Genomic DNA, 12,011 nt, shown 5'->3' on the forward strand with positions numbered 1-12,011 from the left:
GGATTGTAAATGTTCAGTAATTTACCATCATAAATGTGTAATGGGCCCCTGAATCCAATGACATTGTGCTGGCTAATCAACTCATTTGAAAATGAATATAGATCTATTAAGGGGAACTCAGCATTTCCCCTTTGTTAAGACTGGCATGCTGTCAAATATAAGACGACCGCCTTAAAACTAAGAGTCCTCCTTAAGGAATCTAATAATTTAGTCATCAGATGTTTTGATCTTAATCTCAATCTGTGTTTAAGTGCTTGTGCTAAATTCGGATTTGCTTTGCTATTAGGAAAGTGGCAATCAGCAACAGGAAAAGAAAAGAAAAAAAAAAAGAAGACTCATTTGGAACCTCATTGAAAAGCCAGAGAGGGGATAGGAACCTCAACGAGGCAAAAAAAAAACAACTCAAAAATGCGATTTACAAACTGGTATCTGCATCCCACAGCTTATAGAATCCTCCAGAAGCGCACAATAAAACACACACGTGTCTCAGGATTACAGCTTCTTATCTGTAAGAGACGAGGCCCGAGGCTCCACCTAAGAAAACTTAATCAAAACACGAGTTCAACTCACGCCGGCTGGTGACTCTTGAACATGGAGAGGGACGGAGGAATGCAAATGCTGCAGTTCTGTCCATCTGAGAGCGCGTTTGAGTCCTAAAATCAAACCTTACAGGTTTTAAATCTACATTTAAAAAGAAACAAATAAATGTTAAATTAAATTAAAAATATATATATTTTAAGGAGTATTAAATGTAATACGGTAATTAATTCACTTATTTACAAAGTTAGCGTGTAAGTAAAGTATATTATAAGAACATTTACAAGAACCCTCTAATGATCTGTAGAGGCTCATAGGAGGAATAACAGTAGATCTTCGTACAACAGTAGTTTTAACTTTAACCAGTGTCCTGTCAGTGTTAGATGTTTCAATCTGTCTGTGTTTTGCTTTTATGCCCTCTTTTTTTGTCTCTTAAAGCCTGTTGTGATTTTTTTCTGTGAAAATTCCTAAATAAAAACATCCCCACTACCCACTATGTGTTGTTGTTTTTTTTGTTTTTTTTTAACGTGTGACTTTTTTTTTTAAAGATGAAGGACATCTACAAAGAAAATAAAGCTTAAAAATACATTTGCAGTTGGAAAAAGGTCATATTTGTGAAAATACCATTTGAGGGCCACAAACTCGCTGCTTCGCTCCGTTCTGATGCATCCACTACAACAACGGTCCCGCCCACAACTGAGAGGTAAACTTCTACTGAACTACTGCCGCTCTGCAGAAACTATGTCCTAAAAAAACAATACAGTTACTTTATTTTAAAAGATAAAATAAGATTAGTATATCCTCAGCCAAACAGGTAATTATTTTAGTATTTTTGTCATCTTTTTGTCTCATTTTTTAAATTAAAATCTTCATTTTGAATTTGCAGGATGAGTTTTCGTTTTACTTTTTTTTTTTTCTTTGTGGTAAAAAGAAATAATAGTGTAAAAAAACCAAAAGAAGTTGCCTCTGGCTTTAAACTAAAACATCTCACAGACATTTCATTTGCTTTTAAAAGGGTTACTTTTATGTCCGAGTTTGTGAAATTCTCATTTTGATAGATTTACATTTTTTTTTACCCAGAAGGCAACTTTTCTTAAAATCATTTTTTTGCTTTTTTTTAATCTTATAATATTTGAAAACCTGTTATTGGTCACTTCTTCGGTTTATAACATGTTAGAATTTAAGTTTTGAAACAGATTTTTTTTTATATATTTAACACATTTTAAAATGGAAATCTGCAGTAATTTATTATTCTGTCAACTTTCTCTGATCCTATGAGGTTTTCTGCTGGTAAAAGTACTCCACTAACTTGTCCAACTACTGCTGGATTTCTTGCTCCTCTTTCGCTCCTTCATCACCCCCACCCTCCTCCTCCTCATCTGCCCCTTTCACACTCCCGGTCCTGATGCAGCAATCAAGGAGACGAACTCATTTATCAGCCCTGATGGCGGCAGGGGTTGTATTGTGCGCTGCTGGCGGCGATGGTGGAGGAAGAGGAGGGGGGAGGTTGGGCTTGCTTAGTCCTGAATGCGCCGCTTTAGGCTGCTGGCCTGTTGTAAGGTCATTGTAATTAAGTCTGGACTCACAGTGGTAGACCGTGCCTTTGAGGTTCAAATGTCTTTCCCCTCCATCTAACAAAGTACTTTCCAGCACAATTTGATTATATGATCATACAAAACAGTCTTATCCCACACCAAATATTAGGTTCTATCTGTGAATATTGATTTGGTTGTGGACTCAGCTGAGTTGGAATGAGTTAGATCCCCCCCTAACTTCCTCAGTGATTACTTGGTGGAAATAGAATATTAGAGTTTCAGTGATTGCTGTAGATGGAAGGCGCGGGCTCGACAGAACACTTAAGATTGCTAATCTAGGATCCTAAACTTGCTCCAGCTCCAATTACGAGAAGCCGCAACAAGGAAGACAAAAAAGATGAGATGACCTATAGATAAATTTCTGGCGATTCATCCGTCTTCTTTCCTCAACTTATTGCTGCTGCCTTTTTGCATCTCTGTCTTCAACTTTTTGGTACCAGAAGAGGGGAGGGGACAGATCGCTCTTTCTGAGGTGATGGACTAGTCGTCAAAGCCTGACGTTGCTGGCACATGAAGACATATCTGGCGGCCGTTGGCCACGTCATCGCTCCTCTTTCCAGTCTTCGCACCAGATGCCTTTTCTCCTATGATTTCCTCCATGCACACGTTGGAAAAGTAAACAATTTCTTTCTGCTTCCAGCTGCAAAACAACTTTTTAAACTTTGAGCACAGGGCGTGACCTCCAAGAAATCTCCATAAGGTGTTCTACCCTCTAGTAAGGAAAAAATAAAATAAAAGGAATAAGCCAATGATTTTTATTGTGTTGTTTTCTGCGTTAATACTCTCCAGATCCACAGACTTTTGATTTTCATTCCCAGAAAACATGGATGTGGAAGCAAGAACGCCATGTTTTCCATGACGAACTAGGATAGTTATTTCCTAGATATTAGGCCCTGTCAACCTAAAGTCCTTTGCACTCAAAACAAGGTTTTTCTTTCCCACAACATGGCTCAAAAACATCTGAAACAAAGAGTTCAGCCAATGTGACAAACTCCATTCATCCATCTGACTCCTCAAGAAGAAAAGCAGGGGTACCATTTTTTTTCCAAACTATAAAAGCTGCACTCAAAAGCGTAATTCTTTTTTTTTTTTTTTAACTACAATGCGCCCTATATTTAGATTAATTCTGGTTGTACTTATTGATGTTAAAGCGTATAAAGAAGTGCATGGCGCTCTGTCAAAATGGCATTCTATTTTGCACGAGTTGCAAACAAGTGTTATTGTAAACATGCTAACGCAGTAACATGTAGCACTGTTGGGCTGTTTTTTGTTTGTTTTTACGTGTTACTAACCAGGTTAGGAGTTAGTGTTGTCATTGTAACATTTGTTTCGGCAGTAATGGTGATTTTTCTTTTTTTAACGAATCGCAAACAAGGTTGGGTTTGAGTATAAATATGCTAAAGTGGCTAAGGTGTAACAAAGCCTGTGTTTTTTTAAACAAGCTACAAACAAGGTTGGGTTTTATTGTAAATTTGCTAACGCGACTAAAGTGTAATGGTGCAAAAAAAAATTATGCACTACTAACAAAGCTAGGAGTTACTGTAAATATGCTAACGCAGCTAACGTGTAGCTTTCCCATTTAATTTTACATGCTCCTAACAAGATTGCTAACAAAAAAAATTGCTAACAACAACAGTTAGCGTAGTAAAGTTTGTTTTAGCTGCATCAGTCTTTTAACATGTTGCATACAAGGGTCGGCGTTAGTGTGGTCGCAGTCAATTTTGTTTTAGCGATATTAGTCTGTTTTTCCATGTTACAAACAAGGTTGGAAGTTACAGGTATTGTTAAAACGCTAACGCTTCTAACGTGGCTAATGTGTCGCGTGGTACAAACAAGTTCTAGAGTAATTGAAGACGCAATTAATGAAGTCTGACTGACTGGCGAACTTATCTCTGACTCTTTTGTCGTCGTTTAATCCGACTTATATTTTGGTGTTCCTCATATATGGCATAAGTTCAAAAATAGACCCCTTACTGTTGATCCGCCTTATAATCTGGTGCTCCCTATAGTGCAAAAAATACCATAAAAGAAAAAAATGATCTTCCAATTTATATATTTTTTCAAGCTTGGATGTCTAAAATAATTATCTTTATTTAACCCACTTTTGCTAAATTATTACAAGTCTTCAGAAAAGCTGGAACCACAAAGCAAACTGTCAGGAAACTGTTGTTGCTGAGCAAACAACAAGACAGGAAGTGGCAGGAAACTTTTGTTATTTTTAGGGCATCAGAGAGACATTACGTTACAAGCAATTGTGCAATGCTTGATCTTTGTGACATGACGGAAAACAGGCATCCAAAAACATGCAGGGCTCTTTTTCCTGCTTACATAACACGGCAGGATTAGCGCTTTTTTTTCCCCCCGCTGCTCCAAAACGCTTCCCAGACGCCTGACAGCGGACTGAGTCGCATTTCAACCGGCGGTGTACTCTGGCATATCTTTGAACAACCAAACAAGTCAAGTGAAGTGCCTGCAGTCCTTTAAGCACTTTATCCTCAGAGCTTCATTGGGCAACAGACAGGCAAAGAGAAGAAAACAAGACAAAAAAAAAAGAGGGGAAAAATGCAAATGTGTTCTTCAACACTTCGACAAGCCTTTCAGAAACCACAACACAAAGGGCCGAGTACATTTGAGATGTTAGAATGCTAGACTCATAACTGCACTTAACAACAATGGCTTGGAAAAAAGAAAAATAGATGCACAAAGCGATAAAGGGAGAGTCGGAAAGACGTGTTCTGTTCTGAGGCTCGACGGCGTATTGGGGATTCCACGCGTCTCATCGCCTTGTTTAGGGTGCATTAGCAGCCGGTGACACAGCCTCCCTCTCTCCTCATCACTCTATTTTTCCGTGTTGTCGGGGAGATTGTCCTGAGGCAATAAAAGCAACCATCAGCACTTCTCCTCCTCCTTCTCCTCATGCATCTCCTCTTCACGCAGAGATGCGCCAGGCCTAATTTTCCATCAGCAAAGCATGAAATCAAGGGAGAATGCTACACAACAAGTACACTTATGAGCGGGACACGTCGCCGCTTCAACCACACAAGCCTTGCCGCTCGCGCGCACCACACGCACGGATGCATCCCGACTTCTGAATAAATTACGAAATCAAGTGGATGCTAAGCTAAAGTGACAATCAGAGGCTCGCTGATGAGAGCATAAATGTGACTTTGGAAGATGCTTTTACAGACTTTATTGTCGCATCTCCAGAGTTTGGCACAAACATGATGAAGCACTTGGAAGGTTTTTGAACCGGTCGTTGACGGTGCTTCAGGGTTTCGCGATGATTTGTAGAAAAACAAACTGCTGTAATTTGAAGAGCCACAATTATCACTCTGCACACACCCTTACAAGGATTTCTGTCTCAAGTTTCGCTACTAAAGTCAAGAACTAAAGACAGAAATTTCAAGCATTGCATTACACCCAATGGGGAGTTTGATGGAATTTAGTAAACTATTACTTAAAATACATGCCATGACAGTAAAACAATAAAAATTTCCATTTCTAGACGCTGTGTATCCAAGAATGCTTGCAATAAACACACTGCTTTATGACCTCTAAGCAATTTAGTATCCCATAAATGAATGCATCCATGAGTTTATGTGATTTGAGGAGCACATATACCTTCTTATGAGGATTATTTTTTATTTCATTTTTTTACATATACAATCAAAATACCAGGAATAGATGGCCACTGAGCAACCACTAGTTTAAAAAAAAAAGTTGTTATTGGCTGCTGTCCTTACAAAATGCGCATGTGTATAAATACCTATGCGTGCTTTTGCATGGTAACGCCTGAGTAGTTCCCCACATGTCTCCATATATCAATGCCAGGAGGTAGCATGCGTCTGCAATTATAAACTGACAGACACATAAATTACTTTTCACCTTGTAATGAGGCTAAATAATGTTTCAAATGGCATTTTGATATAGAATGTGTAGAATTCTGCACTGGTTTATGAAAGAGAAATAAAAGGGATTTCTGACACACGTTTGAAGACAAGACACTCTGCTCTAAACACTTGATCCAAATACTTGTTATGGGATTCCAAACACAATTTTGGGGAATGGCTCAATGGTTGTAAATGATTGGATGTTAAATATGAGAATGTACCTAGTCGTCCATCTATCAATCCAGTTTCTAACCTTGTTAATTTCACAGGATTGTTGAAGTTGGTACACCCTAGAAAGGTTGCAGGTTTCCTACAAAATCACACCTTGGGACAATTTTGGGTCACTAATTGACCTATGATGCATGTTTTTGGACATTGGGTGTGCCAAGAGAGTCATGGATATCAAATGTTTGTAAATTCAGACTCCACGGTTTAAAAATACGCATCATTGGTAAATTGGTCATTCTGAATTCTCTAAAGGTGTGAATTTTAATGCATGTGGTAGTTTCTTTCTATGTTATCCTGTGATGGAATGGCAAACCATGCAGGGAATGACCAATCTTCACCTAAGAGTAGTAGGGATAGGCACCAGCAACCCCAAAAGGGATGGATGAATGGTTAAGTTAGATCATTTGACATTAAGGTAAATAGAAATATTCTGCCCCTGCAGTTCAGTGATTTGATGGTGTGGTTACATGTTTTGATATTGTTTTTTTCTGTTTTCAAAATGAAATTCAAACTGTTGTCCTCTTGGTATTGATCGACCATTCTAGAATAAACCCCTGTTTTATTTTCCCAGTCAATTCAAATCGGCATTAACCTTTTGAGCTGAAACCCAACATTGTGTTCAAAGTTGTCCCCCAGTAGTTTATCAAAAATGTGTCTGAGTTGTAGGTGGGACTGTTGATGCAAACCAAGCCCGCTCCCGTTTCCCATCATCCCATTGTTTGCACTAGATTACAGCCCCTCAAAACCTCAAGCTAACATTACCTGTGCAACAGAAATGGTGAGCCATATCAGAGCTATCAAGCTGAACAGTTTTAAACCAGCTCACATAAGGAAAACAAAGATGTACGTGGATCTAGACGTCAAGAGGTGGATGAATGGATCAAGCATGGAGCCTGTGGCTTGTCAACTGTAGTGTAAGTAACAAGTACAAGCTTTTTCCAACTAAATGTTTTCATCTGCTCCTGATTTACCGTGACTTGAATAAAGAAATACTCAGAAACCCAGTTTTAATCTTAATTTTCTTCATTTTTCTTGATACATGTCTTCTATCATCAAAACATGTAACAAGAACATGTTAAAACACCATTTTGATTGGAGTGGGTCTTTAATAAACAAATAAAAGCCACTTTCAGAATCTGACATGAAGCAGATGTCATGAAACAGGTAGACTCAAAGGAAACAAAGGCTTACAAGTCTTAGAACCTATGTTTGCCATATTTAATTCAAAATCTGTCCTGTCTTGTTTTTGGTATGTTCATTCCCTTCCTACGGCTGATTACCGGTACCTCAAGCCTGTGTGTTCAAGTTACAAAACGCTAAGAAGGCACTGGGGGCTTCAACAAGAAGTCAAGAAGTAGGACAGGTTCTCGAGTCTTGGCGTTGGCTTCAAGAGTGCATCCCATCGGATTTGTTTGACCAGATGAATGCGGTCAAGAAATGAACAAAAGGCGCAGTTGAGCATACAGATCAACTGTCTGTCAAAAGTTCCACCACACACAAAAACTTAAAAACTCCTGAAGTGGCTTCAGAGAGCCAGACACGGCTGTTCCAGAGATCCTTCCAGCAGGAAACAGAGCGCAAAACTACACTGAGCACTTCTGTAACTCACTTTCGTATCAAGCAGAAAAATAAGGCAGATAGTTATTAGAAGTGCAGCACTGACAAACACCACAGAGATTGGAGAACTTTCTCTTAGATACACACAAACAGAGCGAGAAGAAAAAGATCTCAGAGTGCTGACTGACAAAGATGCCCTGCAATATAGATGACGAGAACAAAGCCTCCCATAACAAACTCCAGTCATATTGAGACGATTTCCTTTTCAATAATGAATCGCCATCAGCATTGCGCGTCAATACTGCCTCTGTGTGTCTGTGTGTTGTGTTGTGTGTGTGTGTGAGTGAGAGAGAGAGAAAGGGGGAAAAAAACATCTATCTTCAACGAGAACAAAACTTCTATTTTTAATCTGCACTGAGAACAAGCAGGCATGCAAAGTCAAAAACAAAACGGGGGATGGCAATCTAAGGCTTTCTGTGGCATGCAAATCACACCCGGACCAAGCAGCTGCTGTGAGCTTATCCCCCCACATCTCTGTGATTGACAGGATTTTTAAAATGTGTAGATTATAAATATTTATAATTGACTTAATATTGACTGCATTCTCTCTGTGTAAGTGAATTTGTATGAAGAGGAAAAAACAAGGGGTAAAAAAAAATAAAATAATGAAAAGACCCAAAATAAATGGGAAACTTTCATTTTATTTCTTTTTTTAAGCACAATACGCCTCTTTTTCAACCCCCTCTGGGTGTACGGTATGTCTGAATGTTTAGTAGCTTCCCTGCTGGTAACACAGAACTTACTTAGGAGTTTGGTTGTTTTAATAGAGAAAGCAAACAGATAGGAGCTAAAGGCCTCTTGTGTTGGACTGGTTTTACTGTTTCTATAGGGGTATGAATCTTCTGACACACAAGGTGTACATTTGTATAAACCCCTTTTGTATCTGGGGCTAAACTTTATTCATATTAATTATGTTTGCATACTTTTTTTGATGTTTAAACAACACCCGTGCCCATATTTGTGCAAAAGTGGATAAGCAGGTGGGTTGTGTGCTTCTCAGAGTGTCCCTTGATCACCTTGAATGCTCCAGCAAAGGAACGAGGCCTGGCAGCCCGACTGATCCAGTCACCCAGTTGCGCGCACATCAGGAGCACCCGCCAGGGCAGGGACCTGCCCCACCCCAAGGCGTTGCAGCCCCAGACCCAGAGCCCTGACCACACGAGACCTAAACTGGCGCCCAGATGAGAGGCACGCCACCCCCTGGGAGTCCTAAGCCCCCACCGACTCCAATCCCCAGAGGCAGGCCGGGACCAACCCCACTGCACACCCGGGCAACCTGCCCCCCAGCCCCACCAAGGACAAACCGGAGGAAGCGGCAGAAACCGACTGCCAAACTGGGAAGACAGACATCAGTGACCAGCAAAAGCCCCAGACAGGGCCAGGGCGCCTGAACACCAGACCCATCGGATGACCTCAACCGACGACCAAGCACCCTCACCCCCTCCGGGCGGACGACAAGTTCACCCCCACCCCCATCAGCCCTGGCTGAACTGATAGGTGGCGCCTAGGGCACACACATCAGGATTGGTCCAACCCACCCCTGGAAGTAAAGGCGACGGGGGTGTGTCTAATGGTTTAAACCATGTTCTGGGTGGACGTAATAATAATAATAACAGTGGCTCAGGCGGTTGAGCAGGTTGTCCAATGATCGAAGGGTCGGCGGTTTGATCCCTGCTCCCCTCAGCCAACTGTCGTTGTGTCCTTGGGCAAGACACTTCACCCTCCTTGCCTCCAGTGTGGCTCCACTGGTGTGTGAATATGTATGAATGATCCCGGTGATGGTCAGAGGGGCCGTAGGCGCGAACTGGCAGCCACGCCTCTGTCAGTCTGCCCCAGGGCAGCTGTGGCTACAACCGTAGCATCACCAAGTACGAATGAGGAGTGAATGAATAATGGACACACTGTCAGCACTTTGAGCGTCTGGAAAAGCGCAGATAAATCGAATCCATTATTATTATTATTATTATTATTAATTGATACTTTGTTTATCCCACAAGGGGGAAATTCTTCTCCGCACTTTAACCCATCCCCCTAGGGGGAGGGGTGAGCTGCAGACTAGCCACGCCCGGGGGGGGGGGGACAAAAACCCTTCGGTTGTTGGACGACCTGCACTACCGCCTGAGCTAAACTGCCGTGTGCCATGTGTAGGAATCATAGAAAAGAGGGAGTTGATTTTGGGTAGGATATTCATTTTAACTGAAGCTATTCTGCCTGTGAGCGATTTGTGTAGGTTAACCCATCGCATTAAGCATCTTCAATACTTAAAAGAAAAAAAAAAGTCTGCTATTTCAACTTAATCCTTTAAATTTAATTTTTTTTATTAAAGATGAGCATAAAAATTGGTGTCTAGTGGTCTCCTGCTCTGTAAAACATTACAACCTGAAGCATTAAACTGATGTTCTATCATAGCTGACGAACTTTGATTTCTTTTTTTCTTCTTGTAGTTCTTTGGTTGCAGCAGCGTTTCGGTTTTAGAAGATGGTAAAAGGCATCTTGATACAGTGCAGTTTTAAGAGAAAAGTTATGATTAGGAGGAAGACGAGAGTGGGGGAGGGGCGGGGGCGTCCCATCGCAGGAACAGGGTGGGCCCCCAACCTCTAAGAAATTGAAATAGATTTTGCCCTTTGATTGAATTGCACTACCTCTTTTATTTTTGGCCATCTCCACTCTCTTTCAGCCCCACATCAAAAAGGCCATCTTGTAGAAGAAAAGGCCAGCCCACACCTCACATCTGATTTACCCGGCTTCGGGAAATCTCATCCATTTTCCCCTTTGATTTCTCCCCCTGTCAAAGTTAAGGTGGCGTTACAAAAGTTTTATTTTGCAACACAGTAAGTCCCAAAAGTGAACTATGGGATCAAAAGAGAGAGAGGAAAAAGAACCTAATGAAACATTATTTTCAAACAAACACAAAGATTCATTTGAACTGCTTTAAATCCCATCGAGGATTAGGATTTAAAGTGAGCATGAAACACAAACCCTTCAAGCAGATTAAATTTCAAATCAAGCAGGCCATGTAAATGATGTGGTGACAGGGGGCCCAGTGCAATTAGCATGGCGGGCTAGTGTTAAAGCAATTAGGCAAAACAGACGGCGAGAGCGCCGGGGCTAAGCGCGGGAAGGGAGGAAGGACCAGTATTTCCATATTGGCTCTTCAGGACACGAGCGCATTGGTGGCAGCGTGAGTGAACGCGGGGGTTTTGTCGGAGGCACTCGGCTTGTTTGTGGATTTCTCAGAGGGAATGAGGTTAATGGGAGCTCGACTTTGTTTACTGACAGCCCGTCAAGCCGTTCTTTTCGGAGAGCACAGAGAAAAGGGCGAAGATTTCCTGTAAGCAAAAAGAAAAAAATGTTGAAATGAAAGGAGGAATTACAAGAACGTTTACTGGTAAACAAGCCCAGAGCGGAAACTCTGAGAAAAGCACTTCTGGGAGACAAAAAAGAAAGAAAAAAAAAAAGCTGCCTCATTTGGGCAAATCTCTCAGGTGTAGCCATCAAAAGCACTGTCGGCTTGTACACAAAGACGTGGCAGGAAGGACCACCTGGAGACAAAAAGTGACATTCGTTTGAGCGTAAATTACTCAAACAAGCATGCCAAGGAGTGGCATTTAATACTTGATGTTTCCCACAGGGAACGGCGGTGAATGCCTCTAATTCCAACTCTGAATTCTAAAACACAGACACTTCGAAAAACAAACATGCACTGGAAGTTGTGTGTGTTGGGATGAGGGCCTTCTGGGATGCTAAGTAGGACAGCAGCTCATGTTTGTCTCAGGCAATGCTGCAGAAGAAAAAAAAAAGGAAAAAATAACAAGAAGCTGGCTTTTATTGCATTATTTTTATGTTACAGTGAACGTAGTTTTGCTTTGATGTTTTTTGTGCACAATTTAATATGACACAGATACAGAACGGCATCATTTTTAGAGCAGAAAAAGATCAGATGTTTGTTTTGGTTTTACCGCCGCCCTGCAAAGCTCAAATTTCTGCAGGCATGATTCTGAGCAGATTTTGCAAAGAAGCAAAGGAATCCGCGATCAAATAACTTCAAATTAAGTAAGCAGAGGCGAGGTAATGTCGGGTGAAGCAGATCTGTGCTAGAAACTTGTAACACGCAACTAATAATACTAAATAGGCACATTTTACT

Source organism: Oryzias latipes, chromosome 23 (genome assembly GCF_002234675.1).
Source record: "Oryzias latipes chromosome 23, ASM223467v1".
Lineage (NCBI taxonomy): Eukaryota > Metazoa > Chordata > Actinopteri > Beloniformes > Adrianichthyidae > Oryzias > Oryzias latipes.